Genomic DNA, 18,360 nt, shown 5'->3' with positions numbered 1-18,360 from the left:
CCTTCTCTCCTTCTACAGCCCAGCCCGCACCCTCCGCTCCTCTGCTGCTAATCTCCTCACCGTGCCTCGTTCTCACCTGTCCCGCCGTCAACCCCTGGCCCACATCATCTCCCTGGCCTGGAATGCCCTCCCTCCGCACATCCGCCAAGCTAGCTCTCTTCCTCCCTTCAAGGCCCTACTGAGAGATCACCTCCTCCAGGAGGCCTTCCCAGACTGAGCCCCCTCCTTCCTCTCCCTCTCTTCCCCCTCTCCATTCCCCCGCCTTACCTCCTTCCCCTCCATACAGCACCTGTAGATATGTTTGTACGTATTTATTACTCTATTTATTTATTTATTTATTTTATTTGTACATATTTATTCTATTTATTTTATTTTATTAATATGTTTTGTTTTGTTCTCTGTCTCCCCCTTCTAGACTGTGAGCCCACTGTTGGGTAGGGACTGTCTGTATATGTTGCCAACTTGTACTTCCCAAGCGCTTAGTACAGTGCTCTGCACACAGTAAGTGCTCAATAAATATGATTGAATGAATGAATGAATTTGCCTGTGGTGTGACCTTGGGCAAGTCACTTAATTTCTCTGAGCCTCATTGCTTTCATCTGTAAATGGGGATTCAATACCTGGTCTCCCTCCTACTTAGACTGTAAGCCTCATGTGGAACAGGGACTGCGTCAGACCTGACTTTCCTTTATCTTCCCAGAACATAGAACAGTGCTAGACACACAGTAAGTGCTTAAGAAATAGTAACAACAATAATAAATAGTATTTCTTATTATTATTAGAGGTGGTTCAATTACTAGTGATGATGAGATCCACCTTGTGTCCAAGTTGGTGAGTGAGGGAGTTGGAGTGGAGGAGGATGTTGGCGGAGTTGAAGAGTGAGGGGAAGCAGGTGGCTAGGAGATCCCAAGAATGTCTACAATTATTTAAGTTTCCAAGAATTAATTGAGGGGAGGAGAAGGAGGAGAGAAGAAAATATCCCAAAGATCTAAATGAAGCTATCCATTTGGGTTTCCATTTAGGTATCGATCACTTTCAGATTGGATAATCAATCCCTGAGTAACTGAGTTGGAAGCAAATAACAAACCATTTTTTTAACCTTTGAGGAAATAATTTTGAACTTTCATTATATCCCAAAGCTTTCTTCTCTTTTGCTAGCACAGCATTCTTCACATCTGCTAATGTAACACAAATTAATTGGGCAATCTCAACTCTGAAACCATTTCTTCTTTTTCATCCTGTTTCCTCCCTTCTCTTCCAATCTGGACCCAAAGCAATTGAACTCAAAATGCAAGAAGCACTGGTAACAGCCAGGTGTTCATTTCAGAGAACTAAGATGTAGATATTATCAGACTTCTAGTGTTAAATGGACTTTGAAAATGCCAAACGGAGGATCTATAATTCTGTCTTGCAGAATCAAGCAAATCAAAGGTTGGAGTCGAAATTCAGGGTGGAAAGGGGCCAGAGAACATTCTTTCACCACAGGAGAAAGGCTGAGATTGATTTAAGTGCCTCTAAGTTCATTTTGACATCATAAATTGTTAAACATAATTTTGTCCAACATCTTTCACACCATGAACTAGCTCCTACAAAATGGAACTAAAGTGTCTAAGGAGAAAGCGGGGTGATTTGAAAGTTGAAAGTCATTGGATAACACCTTTGGCAGTGGAGCATCATGGCCTAGCGGAAAGAGAATGGGCCTGGGAGTCAGAAAACCTGGGTTTTAATTCTTATTCTGCCACTTAACAATAATGATAATATTAGTAATTGTGGCATTTGGTAAGTGCTTACTATGTGCCAGGCATTGTACTAAGCGCTGGGGTAGATACAAGATAATCAGATTGAAAACAATCTCTGTCCCATATAGGGCTCACAGTCTTAATCTCCATTTTACAGGTGAGGTAACTAAGGCACAGAGAAGTGAAGTGACTTGCCCAAGGTCGCAAAGCAGGCAAGTGGAGGAGCCAGGATTAGAACTAGGTCCTTCTGACTCTCAGGCCCATGCTCTATCCACTAGGCCCTGCTGCAAGTCACTTAACTTCTCTGTGCCTCAGTTTCCTCAGCTGTAAAATGGGGATTCAGTGCCTGTTCTCCCTCCTACTTAGAATGTGAGCCTTATGTGGGACAGGAACTGTGTCCAACCTAATAACTTGTATCCACACCTTGGTTTTGAACAATGCTTGACACATAGTAAGTACTTAAAACATAATAAGCACTTAACAAGTATAACAATAATAATAAAATAGACATATACCCTTCTGACCTTGAACATATTTTTATTGCTCTTCCCCTTCCTCTCCATCCAAACTGCAACCATACTCATCCAGGCCTTTATTACACAAGCTTCCTCCCACTGAGCTCCTTGCCTCCTGTCTCTCCCCTCGTCAGTCCATACCTCAGTCTGCTGCCTGGATCATTTAAAAAAAATAGTTTAGCCTACAGCTCCCCACTCCTCAAAAACCTCCAATGGTTGCCTATCTATTGTAACATGAAAAAAAACCTTTTTACTGTCGGCTTTAAGGTACTCAGTCAGCTCTCCCCCTCCTTCCTTCAGTCCCTGATCTCCTACTACGAGCCAGTCCACAAACTAGCTCCAATGCCAACTCCTTTCCCAAGTCCTCCTTCTTATCAGAGACCACCACTTGCCCCACCATCAAAACCCTCCTAAATTCATATCTCCTTATAGAGTCCTTCCCTGATTAGGTCCTCATTTCCCCTAATCCCCTCTGCCTCCTGCATCACCTTTGCATTTGGATCTGTGTATTCCTTAAGCAGTTAATATTAACCCACCCCAAAGCCTCTGAACCCTTATACTATACCATTTCCCCTATCTGCAATTTATTTTGTTTGTCTCTCTCTAGACTGTAAGATCTTTGTGGGCAAGGATCTGCTCTAACAACTCTATTGTTTTGGACTTATTAAGCACTTAGTATGATGGTGCTCTTCACAGAGTAAACACCCAATAAATGCCATTGATTTGATTTTGGTGAAAATTGAGTATCCAGTGTTGGGTCAGGTCAGTTGCAATTATTGAGCACTTACTGTGTGCAGAGCACTGTACTAAATGCTTGCGAGAGCACGATACAACAATAAACAGAAGCATTCTGTGCCCACAACGAGCTTACAGTCTAGACGAAATCAAACTTACAATGTTTTGCCTTGACACAGTTTTTCAGGAACTAATTTTGTTGTAAATCAGGGACTTTGCCACTGCTTTCGAAGCTCAATAGATGTCTTTAGCCTTGTTGGTGTGGGGATTTGGAGCTAATTCTGAGTTCATCTATAGGCTTTTTAATATTAATTTCCACTCCTTTCTGTTTTGACTAGAAATCACTTCTAGTTTGAACTCTAGTTTAATTTCATAAACTCCAAACCTATGTCCACTCAGCCTTGATCTTTACAGAGTGAATAATCGTAATCCTTTCTATCTTCTGTTCTTTGCTCTGAGCCAAGCCCCATCCCTCTAATGGAATTGCAATAACCTTTCCTTCTGTCTTCCAAAGAATGTGCTTCCTGCATTCCTGAGGAAAAATTGCCTCAATGTATTACGTAAATGGGAACCTCGAGGACATTTGAAGGAGATGGTTAAGGGAAATACCTAAAATAAAGAGAAGGTGCTCATATCCTTTTTTTCCCACCCCAATAATTTTCCAGTGTTGTTTGTGAAGTAAGGAAAAGTAAACGAGAAAGGCTGAAAGATGAAAATTAAAATTTAATTGCATTCTGTTTCACCTCTGGTTTATGGGTGTAATGTTATAAGAATATTAATAACTTTTGAGAGATATTGGTGACAGCTCTGTTGTGAATTTGATGAGGCCAGTTTAACAGAACCTGGAGTTTGCTGAGGGGAGAGGAGAGGGCCCAACAAGCAGAAAAGAGAAGGGGATGGCTCTTGAGAGTTTTCGATTGTCTCGCTAAATCATCTTGTGCCTCAATGTGCAACTTCTGAATTCACTTTTATGAGTAGAGCAAAGGTTTTGTAGGGGTTAGTTAAGTTCTCCCAAAACACTGCAGAATTTTTGTACAAAACTGTAACTTCTTGTGACTCTCACTAGCAAAGCCTATTCCAAAGTGTCCAAATTTCAGCTCATTACAGAGGCTGAGAACAACACTGGCCCTGAAATTGTGCTAGAACTGAAGAAATTCCCAGTATTTACTTATCATTCCATATTCTCTGATAAGATACGGACTGGCTCAGCAAAGGACCAAATGAAATGGAGATCTGACATTTACATTTCTAATATAATTAGGGTGGGAACATAAATTAAAAAACTGAGAAGCAACCTGGCTTAGTGGAAAGAGCAGGGGCCTAGGAGTCAGGGGACCTGACCTCTAACCCTGGTTCTGCCACTTGCCTGCTGTGTGACCTTAGGCAATTCACTTAACTTCCCTTTGCCTCAGTTTCCTTATCTGTCAAATGGGGTTGAGATGACCAGGAACTGTCTGACCTGAGTATCGCATATCTATCCCAGTGCTTAGTATTGTGCTTGGCACATCGTCCTTAAAAAATACAACAATGGCTACTAATATTATTGTTATTTTTATCAGAATGAATAGTGTTTTCTTTGTTTTTATGGTATTTGTTAAGTGCCAGGCACTGTACTAACTACTGGGGTGGATACAAGCAAATTGGGTGGGACACAGTTTCTGTCCCACATGGGGCTCATAGTCTTAATCCCCATTTTATAAATGAGGTAACTGCAGCACAGAAGTTCAGTACTTGCCCGAATTTACACAGCATACATGTGGCAGAAGCAGGATCTCAGACCCCTGTGCTATCCACTAAGCCACACTGATTATCACTTGTATGTTTTTTAAATGGATTATCCTGTTTGGCACTAACCATTGCCCAGATTAAATGCGTATTTGTCAGATTTTCCACTTCACTTTGCATTAGTAAATCTGGCAGTGTGGCCTGGTGGATAGAGCATGGGCCCGGGTGTCAAAAGGACCTGGGTTCTAATTCTGTCTACACCACTTGTCTGTTGCGTGACTTTGGGCAAGTCACTTGACTTCTCTGGGCCTCAGTTACCTCATCTGTAAAATGGGAATTAAGACTTTGAGCCCCTTTGGGACATGGACTGTATACAAATATCAGCAGTTTTCAGTGTGTATATATGATGAGGGGGATAGTGCATACTGGAAAAATGTTAGCATGTTATTAGAATAAAATGTTATTAGAAAAAGTTAATAATTTTGGAGTCATCATGCATCCCTTCTAGTGCTGAGAATTATTGTTATTATTATTATAAGAGCATGGCCTAATGGATAGAGCACAGGCCTGTAAGTCAGAAGGATAAGGGTTCTAATTCTGACTCTGCCATTTGCCTGCTGTATGTGACCTTGGGCAAATGACTTAACTTTTCTGTGTTTCAGTAAAAGGAAGATTCAGACTTTCAGCCTCTTGTGGGACATGCACTGTATCCCACTTGATTAGGTTGTATCTACCCCAGGACTTAGTACAGTGCCTCATGCCTCTCACTATAGTAATCACATAAATTAATACCGTAAAAAACCAACTCTTATATTGTACTCTCCCAACAGCTTAGTACAGTAAGCACACAACAAATATGATTGATTGATTGATGTACTCGTTTAGAGTTCTTATCTAACAGCAATTGGAATTGGTTCACTGGCCCTATTATTAACAGGTGTGGATGACTAAGGAACGTAATAGCCACTATCCAAAGCCTTGACAAATCCAAGCCAGAGGCTGTTCAGGAAGCAGTTTGGCCTACTGGACAGAGCATGGGCCTGAGAGTCAGGAGGGCCTGGGTTCTAATTCCATTCTTCACCACTTGTCTGCTGTGTGACCTTGGACAAGTTACTTAACATCTCTGTGCTTTAGTTATCTCATCTGTAAAATGGGGATTAAGATTGGGAGCCCCATGTCGGACATGAACTGTGTCCAACCTGACTAGCTTGTATTTATCCCAGCATTTAGTGCCTGACACAAAATAAGCACTTGACAAATACAAAGAAAAAAAAGCCCCTATTTGTGCCCCAAGGAGGCTGATTATCACTAACACTTCCTTCCATACCCCCAGCTGTGTGCACCATGCACAAACCAGTTCCTGGAGAATACTGCCAATCAGTGGGAGGGCTCTTACAGGGATTGAAACTGCTACCCCCAAACTTCACCAGGAAGTTCACGAGGGTTAAGAAAAAAATATATTTTGGGAGAGGGGCTATTTGAAAGGAAATGCTGCCCATGAGAAGAAAGCAGTAGTACTCCTCTTCCTGCATTCTCTCCCCTACCCCACTCACCCTTTCCTGTCGTCTCCCTTGACTTTCTCAGTCCACTTCCTCTTTGTGGAAGAGGGTGAAATGTTGCTAAAGAAAGTTTGATTTGTTTTGAGAACCCAGTCACAAGGGAATCAACCATGAGCAATCTTCGCAGCATCTGTATTATAGAGTCCCTTCACTAGGCATGAGCTACTGAGAAAGAAGCTTTTCCCCAGAGTCTTACCATTCTGTGCTAAGCTTGGGGTGATTACTGAGATCTAGGGTCTACCTAATGATTACAAAAAATGGCCAGGGACAGATACAGTCAATGGACTCTACTGAACTAGGAGAAGCAGCGTGGCTCAGTGGAAAGAGTCAGAGGTCATGGGTTCAAATCCCGGCTCCGCCACTTGTGAGCTGTGTGACTTTGGGCAAGTCACTTCACTTCTCTGGGCCTCAGTTCCCTCATCTGTAAAATGGGGATTGAGACTGTGAGCCCCCCATGGGACAACCTGCTCACCTTGTATTCTCCCCAGCGCTTAGAACGGTGCTTTGCACATAGTAAGCGCTTAATAAATGCCATCATTATTAACTAGGATGAGAAAAACAAAGCCCTGTTTCATCTTGAGTTCGAGGGATTTTGTTCTGCTTTTCTGTTCAAAATTTTTTTGTGGTATTTCTTTAGTGCTAACTGTGTGCCAAGTATTATACTAAGCCCTGCAGTAGATGCAAGATAATCAGGTTCAACACAGTCCATGTTCTACCTGGGGCTCACAGACTTAATTCCCATTTTACAGATGAGGTAACTGAAACTTTGTTAGCAGGGCTACAAGTGCAGATGAGGAACAAGGCTCAAGGACAGGAATTTTTTCTTCCCTGCAATTGACATGATGCCAAGGCCAGATTATCTGAGCTCTTCCTAAATTTGCACCCATAAAGTGGGATTTCTCAGTTATACTTACTTCTGTGGTGCATTGAACATAAGAAAATTTTGTTCATTCATTTCAAACCATGTTTTCTTCTCAGTCTCACAGCTTTATTACCCTCTTGCCTTCCAAAAGCAGTCATAATCAATCAATTGATAAATCATATTTATTGAGTTCTTACGGTATGCAGAGCACTGTACTAAGTGCTTGGAAGTGTACAACATAACAGAGCTGGTAGGCACATTCCCTGCCCATAATGAGCTAACAGTCTAAAGGAGAGCCAGATATTAATATAAATAATACTATATAAATAGTGTCCCTTTCAGAGTCACACCTGGAGAGTTTCCAGTACTCTACCCGTCTCAACTATGGAAGGAAGAGTCAGGCAGGGGCATATCCATTCCATTCCTAGCTTGGCCAGTGGCTAGTGAGTGGAAGGCAATCTGCTACAAATCAAAACTCACCTGTGCTGGGCAGAAGTGGCATGGGAGAGACTCGAGGGCAGAAACTCAAGTTTGCGGCGCAGAAAGAGGCAATGGCAAACCACTTCCATATTTTTACCAAGAAAACTCTAGGGATACACTACCAGAACAATTGCAGGTGGAGGTGGGCGTTTTGGGGAGAGATGTGTCTATGGCAATTTCTATGGGTCGGAAATGGCTTGACAAGACAAATATAAATAATAAACTGTAAACTCGTTGTGAGCAGGGAATGTGCCTCCCATCTCTATTGCATTGTTATACTGTACTCTCCAAAATGCTTAGCACAGTAGTCTGCTCTGTACTACTGCACTACTGTACTGCTCTGCACACAGTAAGTGCTCAATAAATATAATTGATTGATTGTACATAAGTGCTGTGGGGCTGAGGGAGGGTGAATAAAGGGTGCAAATCCAAGTGCAAAGGCAACATGGAAGGGAGTGAGAGAAGAGGTTAGGAAATGAGGGCTTAGTCGGGAAAAGCCTTTTGGAGAAGATGTACTTTTAATATGGCATTGAAGGTGGGGAGAGTGATGGTCTGTCGGATATAAAGAGGAAGGGAGTTCCAGGCGAGAGGCAGGACATGGGTGAGGAGTTGGTAGTGAAATAGACACAATAGAGGTCCAGTCAGCAGGTTGGCATTAAAGAAGAAAAGTTTGCAGGTTGAGTTGTAGTAAGAACTAAGTGAGGTAGGAGGGGGCAAGGATATAAATTTTGAATAGGAACCTGGCTTTTCCAGGCAGATACCTAACTGTTCAATTCAGGGTTCCAAACAAGTAGGGCAAATATGCAAGTCACTGCTTCCAGTGAAGCATCCTAGGCCTTCTCCAGCCACCAAATCTGGCCTTTCTTATGGCTTCCCTCGACTTGCTGCATATGGACATGGGGTTAGTCAGCTTGGACTCCATAACTCCAGGGAGTACAGTCCCAAAGTCCATCTGAGAAGCATCCAAGCCTTGTGAAAAGAGTACGGGAGTGGGAATCAGAGGATCTAGGTTCTAATCCCAGCTCTTCCACTTGTCTACTGTGTGATCTTGGGCTAATCACGTCAATTTTCTGTGCCTCAGTTACTTCACATGTACAATAGGAATCAAGACAGTGAGCCCCATGTGGGACATAGACTGTGTCCCACCTGATTAGCTTGTATCTACCTCAGCCATTAGTACAGTGCCTGAGGCACAGTAAGTGCTTAACAAATACCGTTAAAAGTCATGGAATTTTTGAGATCTCACTCACCTTTCCCCTCCCTCACTTCCCCACCCTCAGCATTAAAACTTAACCTCTGAGTTTCATGTACCTGAGTCCTCTGGGCTGTACCCCAAGAAGTAAAGCATGTATCAAAAAAGCTCTGTGATCCATTTGGATTCCAGCTGTCTTCACTTTGAGTCAAATTTTGGTGATGTTAAACTTCCTTTTCACATTGTGCCTGGGCTGTGCATTTGTACAAGCTGTCACATTTAAGTCATTCATTTGCAGGAGGAAGTTTCATTTCTCCATTCTGTTTCCCCTTAATCTGCCCCTATGTTTGTTTTTCCTGTGTCTTTTTTTATATCTCAAATTGCTCTTCCACCCTGGCAGTTGAGCACAAACTTGGTTACATAGTGATTAATTAATGGTATGTTCATTGTCGCTTACTGTATACAGAACACTGTACCTAGCACTTGGGGTACTACAGTGTAACAGAGTTACACTGTTTCCTGCCCACAAAGAGTTTGCAGTCTAGGGGAGAAGCTTCCATGATGAATGGATCGTTTTCATCAGCCATGACAGGGAACCCTTATCTGTTCTTGTACTCTATCCTACCCCTCTGTACCTCTTCACGCCCTAAACAGGGTTAGAAAAAACACCTAATGCCAAAGTGTAATTATGGACTCTAAGCAGTACTTGACCCTCTGTCCAGCACCACTTTGAAGCAGTACAGTGCCGTTGTTAAGTCCAGGGCCCAGCTTATACTTAAATACAGGAGTTGGAGAAATATTTAGAGAAGATCACAAACAAACAAGTAGAGAAATAGAGGCAGAGACCTTCTGACAAATGATAATTTTCTCTGATGGGATTATGAGCCCCATGTGGGATCTGATTATCTCATTTCTACCCCATTCATTCATTCAATCGTATTTATTGAGCGCTTACTGTGTGCAGAGCACTATACTAAGCACTTGGGAAGTACAAGTTGGCAACAAATAGAGATGGTCCCTACCCAACAGCAGGCTCACCCCAGTGCTTCATATAATACTTTTTTAATGATCTTCATTAAGTGCTCACTATGTGCCAGGCACTGTACTAAGTGCTGGGGTAGATTCAAGCTAATCAGATTGAATATGGTCCATGTCCCACATGGGGCCCACAATCTTAATCCCTATTTTACAGATAAGGTAACTGAGGCCCAGAGAAGTTGTGACCTGCCCAAGGTCACACAGCAGAGAAGGGTTGGAGCCTGGATTGGAAAATAGGTCCTTCTGACTCCCAGGGCTATACACCATCCACTAGACCATACTCTTCTCAAAACTTGGCATATAGTGAGCACTTAACAAATACCACAACCAGCCTTATCAGAGCACTTGCCCTCTCCCTTATTCCTTCCCTGACCACCATCTTCAACTGTTCACGCTTCACTGGCTTTTCCCCCATTGCTTACAAACATGTTTATATCTCCCCTATCCTGAAAAAACCTCCCTTGATCCCACGGCTCCCTCCAGTTATTGCCCTGCTTCCCTCCTACAGTTCCTCTCCAAACTCCTTGAGCAAGTTGTCTACACCCACTGTCTCAAGTTCCTGTCCTCCAATTCCCTCCTTGTCCCCCTGCAATCTGGCTTCCTCCCCCTTCGCAGAAACCACTTTTCAAAGGTCACAAATGATCTCCTTCTTGCCAAATCCAATGGCCTGTACTCCATTCTTATCCCCCTCAACCTCTCAGCTGCCTTTGACACTGTCAATCACCCCCTCCTCCTGGAAACATTATCCAATCTTGGCTTCACTGACACTGTGCTCTCCTGCTTCTTCTATGTTTCTGGCCACTCAGTCTCAGTCTCTTTCACAGGTGCCTCCTCTGCCTCCCATCCCCTAACTGTGAGAGTCCCTCAATTCTGGGTCCCCTTTTATTCTCCATCTACACATTCTCTTGGAGAACTCATTCGCTCCCATGGCTTCAACTACCACCTTAATGTGGATGATTTCCAAATCTCCATCTCCATCCCTGATCTCTCTCCTTCTCTTCAGTCTCACATTTCCTCCTGCTTCAGGACGTCTCTACTTGGATGCCCCACCAATGCCTCAAATTTAACATGTCCAAAACAAAACTCTTTATCTTCCCACCCAAACTCTGTCCTCCCTGGACTTTCCCATCTTCGTATATGGTACCACCATCCTTTCTGTCTCACAAACCTGTAACTGTGGCATTATCCTCAATTAATCCACGTATTAAATCTATCACTAAATACTTTCAGGTCAGTCTTCACAACATCACTAAAACCGTCCCTTTCCTCTCCACCCAAACCACTAACAAGTTAATCCAAGTATTTGTTTTATCCCACCTTGATTACTGTACCAGCCTCCTTACTGACCTCCCTGCTTCCTGTCTCTCCCCACTCTTGTCCATACTTCATTCTTATGCCCCAGTCAGTTTTCTAAAAAATTGTTCAGTCCATGTCTTCCCACACCTCATTAATCTCCACTGGTTGCCTATCCACCTCTGCATCAAACAGAAACTCCTAACCATCATCTTTAAAGCACTCAATCACCTTTCCTCCTACTACTACAATCCAGCCCACTACAATCCACACCCCACACCTTGCTCCTCTAATGGCAACCTACTCACTGTATCTCGATCTCATTTATCTTGCCACTGACCTCTCACCCATGTCCTGCCTCTGGACTGGAAAGCCCTCTGTCTTCAAATCTGACAATCACTCTCCCCACCTCCAAAGCCTCACTGAAGGCACATCTCCAGGAAATCTTCCCTTACTAAGCCTCATTTCCTCTTCTCCCACTCCCTTCAGTGTCACCTATGCTCTTGGATTTGTACTTTGTATTCACCCCTCCTTCAGCCCCACAGCACTTAGTTCATATCCGTAATATACTTATTTATATTCATGTCTATCTCCTCTTCTAAACTGTAAACTCGTAGGCAGGAAACATATCTACCTACTCTGTTACATCATACTCTCCCAAGTGCTTAGATTGATTGAGTTATTAGTCCTCATTTATGGTGCTAGCACATATTGAAATCTTGTTCAATGACAAGACAACTTGAATGTTAGCTGCCACCCTTGGGAAGCTCTCATTCATTCATTCAATCATTCATTCAATTGTACTACTGTGTGCAGAGCACTGTACTAAGCTCTTGGGAGAATACAATATAACAGTCAATAGACACAGTCTCTGCCTACAACAAGCTTACAGTCTTGGGGGGGAGACAGACCGTGATTAAATGTTCTGCTTACCCCATCTACCAGACAAATAGACCTACTGTACCAATGCCCAGGTCACCAAATGTAAAACTAAATCGTGCAGATCAGAAAGGAGGTATGACCAGGTTGGGAGGGGAGGGCAAGCTTGGTTCATCAGGGACAGGTGTCTGGCAGGATCTTTGCCAGCAAGAAGAGCTGTGGAAGCTGGGACTCCAAAAGCTTAAATTTCTCTTTGGAGGACTTTGAAGAATGGATAAGAGCTAGTTAGATATGTTTACTGCAATTCATGTTCCTAAGATTTCCAAGAATTAAATGATTGTAAAGTACCCTTAAGGCAAGGGGGAAAAAAAATCAAATTTTCAGTGCCATCTCCACTTAGAAAAGAAAATGCAGGACTTTTCTCAATATCCTGGCCCTCTCTCAGTCTGCAGAGATAGTTCTCTTCTTTTTAGCATTTAGCTATCCAAACACATGACAGTTCTTTCCCAATCTTATTCCCCTTCTCCAGGTTCCAGAGAACCTTGATGAGTGTTAATAAGCGATACTGAAGGCTTTTCTTTTTCTAAGGTTGTTGCCTCAGTTCCATCGTTGCCATGAGTAGACTGGCAGAAATCGGCACTTTTCAGGCCCTCGCTGAGGTTGGTTTCACAGTGCTGCCCCTTGGCACAGCACCTTGCACCGAGCTCTCCCTTTCCCCACAAACCCAGCTGCATTCAATCCCGAAGTCTCATTCTGCCTCATCTTGGGCAGAGTCAATACAGGGCAGTTCTCTCAAAGCAGGATGATGCCAAATGATGACTGCCGTTGGTTGTTTGGGTCATGCAGGAGGGTGAGTTATTGATTCAAGTGAAAGCTGTGGTCCCAGCAGAGATAGGGTCTACAGTCTGGCTGGACCACATGATTGTTGAAAGCGGTCTCAGGCTTGGGCTTCAGTTTCTGCAACTGCATGAGTGTGTTCCTTCCATCCTTGGGAAGTGGATAGAGTATGACCTGGCAGTTAGAAGGTCATGGGTTCCAATTCTGGCTTCACCACTTACCTGTAATGTAGCCTTGGGCAAGTCATTTAAATTCTCTGTGCCCATCTGTAAAATGAAGATTAAAACTGTGAGCCCCATGCAGGACAGGGACTGTGTCCAACCCAATTTTCTTGTATCCAGTGACTGGCATGTAGTAAAGTCTTACTATTATTAAAATAAGAAGCATTCATGTTTCCTGTTTTAACTGCCATACTCTTCCAAGTGCTTAGTACAGTGCTTTGTGCACAGTAGGTGCTTGGTAAATAGTATTGCTTGATTGACTGAATGACAGATTCTAAGTGGCACTGCTGCTCCAAGAATGTACATGATAATAAGAATAATAATTACTGTGGTATTTGTTAAGCACTTACTATGTGCTTAAAATAATCCCGTTGTACACAGAATTGTCCCACACTGGGCTCACAGTCTAAGAGGGAGGGAGAGCAAGATTTAATATTTGTTTTTCAGTTGAGGAAACTGAGGGACAGAGAAGGTAAAGGATTTGCCCAGTCACAGAGCGGGCAGGTGGCAGAGCTGGGATTAAAACCCAAGTCCTCTGACTCTCAGATCCGTGATCTTGATGAAAAGTGTCAAAAAGAAATCAGAGGCCTGAAGAAAATTTGGATTTTAGCTCTCTGAGGGAAAGAGCAAAGAGTGTGAATGGATTTTCTGCATTTGGTACTTGTGCTCTCTTAGATAAGTGCTAGAATTGGTGGGGAGAGGGTGGCCCTGGAAAATGAAGGAAAGGGAAAGACGTAACATTTTGAAAACTAGTGAAAAAATTTTCCCAGATCAGTGACATTTCTTAAACTCGTTTACAAGGCCTCGTAATTAACCACCATGCACATAGAGTCAGCGTGTATAATAACCAAAGTAAGCCAAACTTGTTAGTGACACCTCAACCTTCACAATCCTTTATTTTTCATGTCAGCAGAATAAATGGGTTTAAATTGAGGCAAGAAAGAGTTCAAGCACTTAGAACAGTGCTTTGCATACAGTAAGCACTCAGTAAATACTATTGAATGAGTGTGGATCTGAGGAATAATTTTCTGGCTCTAAGGGCCATTAGCCATTGGATGAGTGGAAGTCATGGTATCTCTGATGCTGGAGGCCTTTGAAAACAGCTACTAATGATCTGTATTTATTTACTATGGTATTTGTTAATAATAATAACGGCATTTGTTAAGTGCTTACTATGTGCAAAGCACTGTTCTAAGTGCTGGGGGGATACAAGGTAATGAGGTTGTCCCACATGGGGCTCACAGTCTTTCTTAATCCCCATTTTACAGATGAGGTAACTGAGGCACAGAGAAGTTAAGTGACTTGCCCAGAGTCACACAGCTGACAAGTCGCGGAGCCAGGATTAGAACCCATGACCTCTGACTTCCAAGCCCGGGCTCTTTCCATTGAGCCATGCTACTTCTTCTAAGCACCTACTGTTTGTCAAGCACTGTTCTAAGGGCTAGGGGAGATATGTCAGTCAGGCTGGACACAGCCCCTGCCCCACACAGGGCTCACAGTCTAAGACGGAGGGAGAACAGTTATTGAATCCCCATTTTACAGTTGAAGAAACTGAGGCACAGAGAAGTAAAGTGACCTGTCCAAGGTCACAGAGCAAGCACTTGTCAGAGCTGAGATTAGGAGCCAGGTCATTTGACTCCCCAGCCTGACTCTTTCCAATAGGACACACTGCTTCTCTATTCAGAATTGTAGATCTGCAGGGGGCTGAAGCAGCCGACCTCTTGAGTTTCCTTCTGCCCTATGTTTTAATAAAAAGTTTTTATTATTTCAACTTTTAAATGCTTACCAAACCCTCCAGCTCCCATCCCGCCAAAAATAATTCAGAAGAAATCCTAAAATGACATAATTGTAGCTGGAAAACAATATCAAATTAGGGGGCAATCCAAAGTTATTGGATACGGGGGAAATGTTGGAGCTGGCTAATTTGAAGGAGCTGAGGGAAAAGGCAGAGGAGGGAGGACTGGGTTGGGGGAGCCAAGAAGCATTAACACTAATTTTAAAAAACAGAAGGGTTTTCTTTTTCTTCCTCCTGTTGTGTGATTTGAAAACTTACCACTATCTCTTTTGAATAGTGAGAGTAGCAAATGTTTGCCCAAGGTTCTGAATTGAGCATGAGGTTGGTCTGCAGTGCCTCATCTCACTCCATCATTCTTGCCTGAGACCAAGCCTTTGTGAGTGCTGGAGTGGGGCAGGAGGAGGGACAAAGCCAGAGAAGAGCTAAGAAAGAGACCAGAGATAAGGAAACTGTTCAGAGATGAGGAGAAGGTAAACCATCCTGTTCCTAGCCTCCTGGGCCTTCTTTTGTATTCCGTTTTTCATCTTTATTCTTGGTAGAGCCCAAACCATCTCCAATTGCCATCCCGTTGCTTTCTTTTTTAATCCTCCGGAATGGAAATTTAGTGTTTTGTCACTATTTGCTACATAGGAAATTTAGTGTTTTGTCACTATTTGCTACATATTTTTTTTCTGAGTGATGGTGGTCCGCTTATCCCAGAATGCACAGTTATCTTCCGGAACGTGTCTGGTCAGAGATCTCCCCCTCCACAAGAGCAGAACACCCCTCTTAGGTGCTGCCTCTGAGATTGCTTATTGAAAATCCCTGCTGAAGTACCAGAAACAACAAGGACTCTCTAGGAGTGTAATTTTTGGAGTGATGTTCTTGCTCTCACTGGAACTTTCTGTTCCAGCCTATTCCAGGGTTGCTATGGTAAGTCGTGTGATTTTTTTTTTGAATGCCAGGATAAAGCATTGCACAAAAAAGCTCAGAGGCGTTCACCTTCACACACGTACAGCATATAGACAAGTGCCTTATCAAGGGGGTCGTGTTTCTGAGATTTAAGAGAAATCCCTGTTGTCTGTCAGCCCCCACCACAACCCTTTGTTGGGTTCATCTCTTCCAGCAGCCAGACCTGAAAAATGAACCCAGATCCATTTTCATCCCAGCGAGAGCAACAAAGGCTCAGCGTTCTATGGTAGTTGGCAGGTGGGGAAGAGTTGAAGGCCAAGTTGACCTTTTGGCCACATGATTTTAGGGGTTCCGCCTGGTCCAGGTCATCCTGGGATATGCAGCCAAGTTCTGGCTCAAAACCCCACGCTCCTCAGGGGCTTAATAATAATAATAATAATAATTTTCGTATTTGTTAAGCGCTTACTATGTGCCAAGCACTGTTCTAAGCGCTGGGGGAGATACAAGGTGATCAGTTTGTCCCATGTGAGGCTCACAGTCTTAATCCCCATTTTACAGATGAGGAAACTGAGGCCCAGAGAAGCTAAGTGACTTGCCCAAAGTCACACAGCTGACAAGAGGCAGAGCTGGGATTAGAACCCACGACCTCTGACTCCCAAGCCTGTGCTTTTGCCACTGAGCCACGCTTCTTCGCAGGCACAGCCTTAAATCATCGATCCCCAGCGCTTTAATCCCAAATGTGAAAGTTGGGGTTTGTTCTGGAGCTGGCCAAGGGCACGGACACAGGGCACAACAATCTGGGAAAAAATACCAAGGCCCTGCGGGCCACAGATGAAGTCATAAGGCCCATAGACCCTGGGCCAGTTGCCCAGCGCAGTTCTTTCCCTGCTTCTTGACAAGTCCCCAAAGTCGGCCAGAGCTCATCTGGTCTCTTCCGGGAGGCACCCAGGGCCAAACATTTTCTAGTCAAACCCATTGAGTATGGGCAAAACTATCCCAACCCCAAATCCACAAGAAGGGAAGTTGTGAGCAGTAAACTCAACCACTCACCTCTCCACTCTCAATAGTAGGAAGGTGTTTCTATAGGTTTGTGATTTTTCAGCATTGTGGGGTTTCCTCACATATTCCAAAGCCTCAAAGGTAGGATTATCCAGGTTCCACCTAGTTCTCTCTGAGTTTTTGGATGCCAGTCTCTTTGCAGCCAGGAAGGAGTAAATGCCTGACCTGATAATTCTTCCCTTCTGAATGCCTTTCTGACATCCTTTCTTTCCGTCCCCACTCTCAGCAATACGTTTTTTCTTTCTGACTTTTTCACCCCTAGTTCCCCTTTCAGGGCCTCCGTCCCCCAAAGTACTGGCACATTCTCGTCCTTGTCCTTTCCATTATAATAATAATAATAATAACAATAATAATTATGGTATTTGTTAAATGCTTACTATGTGACAGGCATTATCCCATGTCCTGGGGTTGATAGAAGCAAATCACGTTGGATACAGACCCCGTCCCACATGGGGCTCACAGTCTCAGTCCCCATTTTACAGAGCGGTAACTGGGGCACAGAGAAGTTAAGTGACTTGCCCAAGGTAACACAACAGACAAGTGGTGGAGCCAGAATTAGAACCCATGACTTTCTGACTCCCAGGCCTGTGCTTTCTCCACTACACCATGCTGCTTCCCATGTCATTGAAGACCACAGCTCACACACCTAAGAACATGGTGTTCCCCACAGACACCCAGTAAATTCTTGTTGACTGAGTGATTGAAAGAGGAATCTGAAATTAAAGACATTTTTTCCTGGAAAATTTCAGTTCTCCTTTTTGTCATCAAATTCCACAGCTAGGCTTTTTCCTCCTTGAAAGTTTGCAACTTCTGAAAAGGAAGAAATTACATTTTCTACTGCTGATGATTATTCTTCCTCTTCATGGCTTTTTATTGTTGCACTTGAAATGGCCTACTGAACTGGCATCCAAATCTATTGGAAGCAAAGGGAACTGTTTGAGAAATGAAAATAAGGAAGTAACCCTTTTGTCTGCAGGACTGGTCTCGTCCTCTTGGTCCAGCCCATTTTAGATCACACATGAACAACTGGAATCCAGCTCTTAGATCTCCTCCTTTGGGGCATGCTGAATGACATAATTTCTGAGCATGGCAGAATCTCAGTGGGGAGTGTGTGCCTTGCCCTTCAAGAGCTTAAAGTAATTTCTCTTTCAGGGTGTGTGTGTAGAGCTCTAGAACTGAGCCAAGGCTGAACCAACTCCCACAAAAATATGACAAGAACCGGCTGGTATAGTGCCTCAAGCCAGCAGAAGCAACATGGTGTAGTGAATAGAGCACAGGCCTGGGAGTCAGAAGGTCATGATTTCTAATCCTGGATCCACCACTTGTCTACTGCATGACATTGTGCAAGTCCTTTCGCTTCTCTGGGCCTCATTTATCTTGTCTGCAAAATGAGGATTGAGACTGTGAGCCCCACGTGGGACAGGGACTGTTCAACCCAATTTGCTTGTATCCACCCCAAAGCTTAGAACAGTGCCTGGCACATAGTAAGTGCTGAACAAATACTGTAATTATTCTTATTAGTAGTAGTAGTATTCCCTTT

General features: G+C 43.5%; 1 protein-coding gene and 1 non-coding gene across 2 annotated transcripts in view; both read left to right on the top strand.

Moving 5' to 3' along the window:
• Nucleotides 1-18,360, top strand: part of KCNK13 (potassium two pore domain channel subfamily K member 13) — a 105,790-nt gene that overhangs the window by 69,879 nt on the left and 17,551 nt on the right. The gene's annotated exons all lie outside the window — the stretch shown is intronic.
• Nucleotides 7,468-7,605, top strand: LOC119934083. Its single transcript, XR_005452858.1, has one exon. It is a non-coding gene; the product is annotated as a small nucleolar RNA SNORA7 (small nucleolar RNA).

The sequence above is a fragment of the Tachyglossus aculeatus genome, chromosome 1 (assembly GCF_015852505.1).
Source record: "Tachyglossus aculeatus isolate mTacAcu1 chromosome 1, mTacAcu1.pri, whole genome shotgun sequence".
Classification (NCBI taxonomy): Eukaryota; Metazoa; Chordata; class Mammalia; order Monotremata; family Tachyglossidae; genus Tachyglossus; species Tachyglossus aculeatus.
The sequence above is the reverse complement of the archived record's forward strand: the minus strand, read 5'-3'. Positions and strand labels throughout refer to the sequence as shown.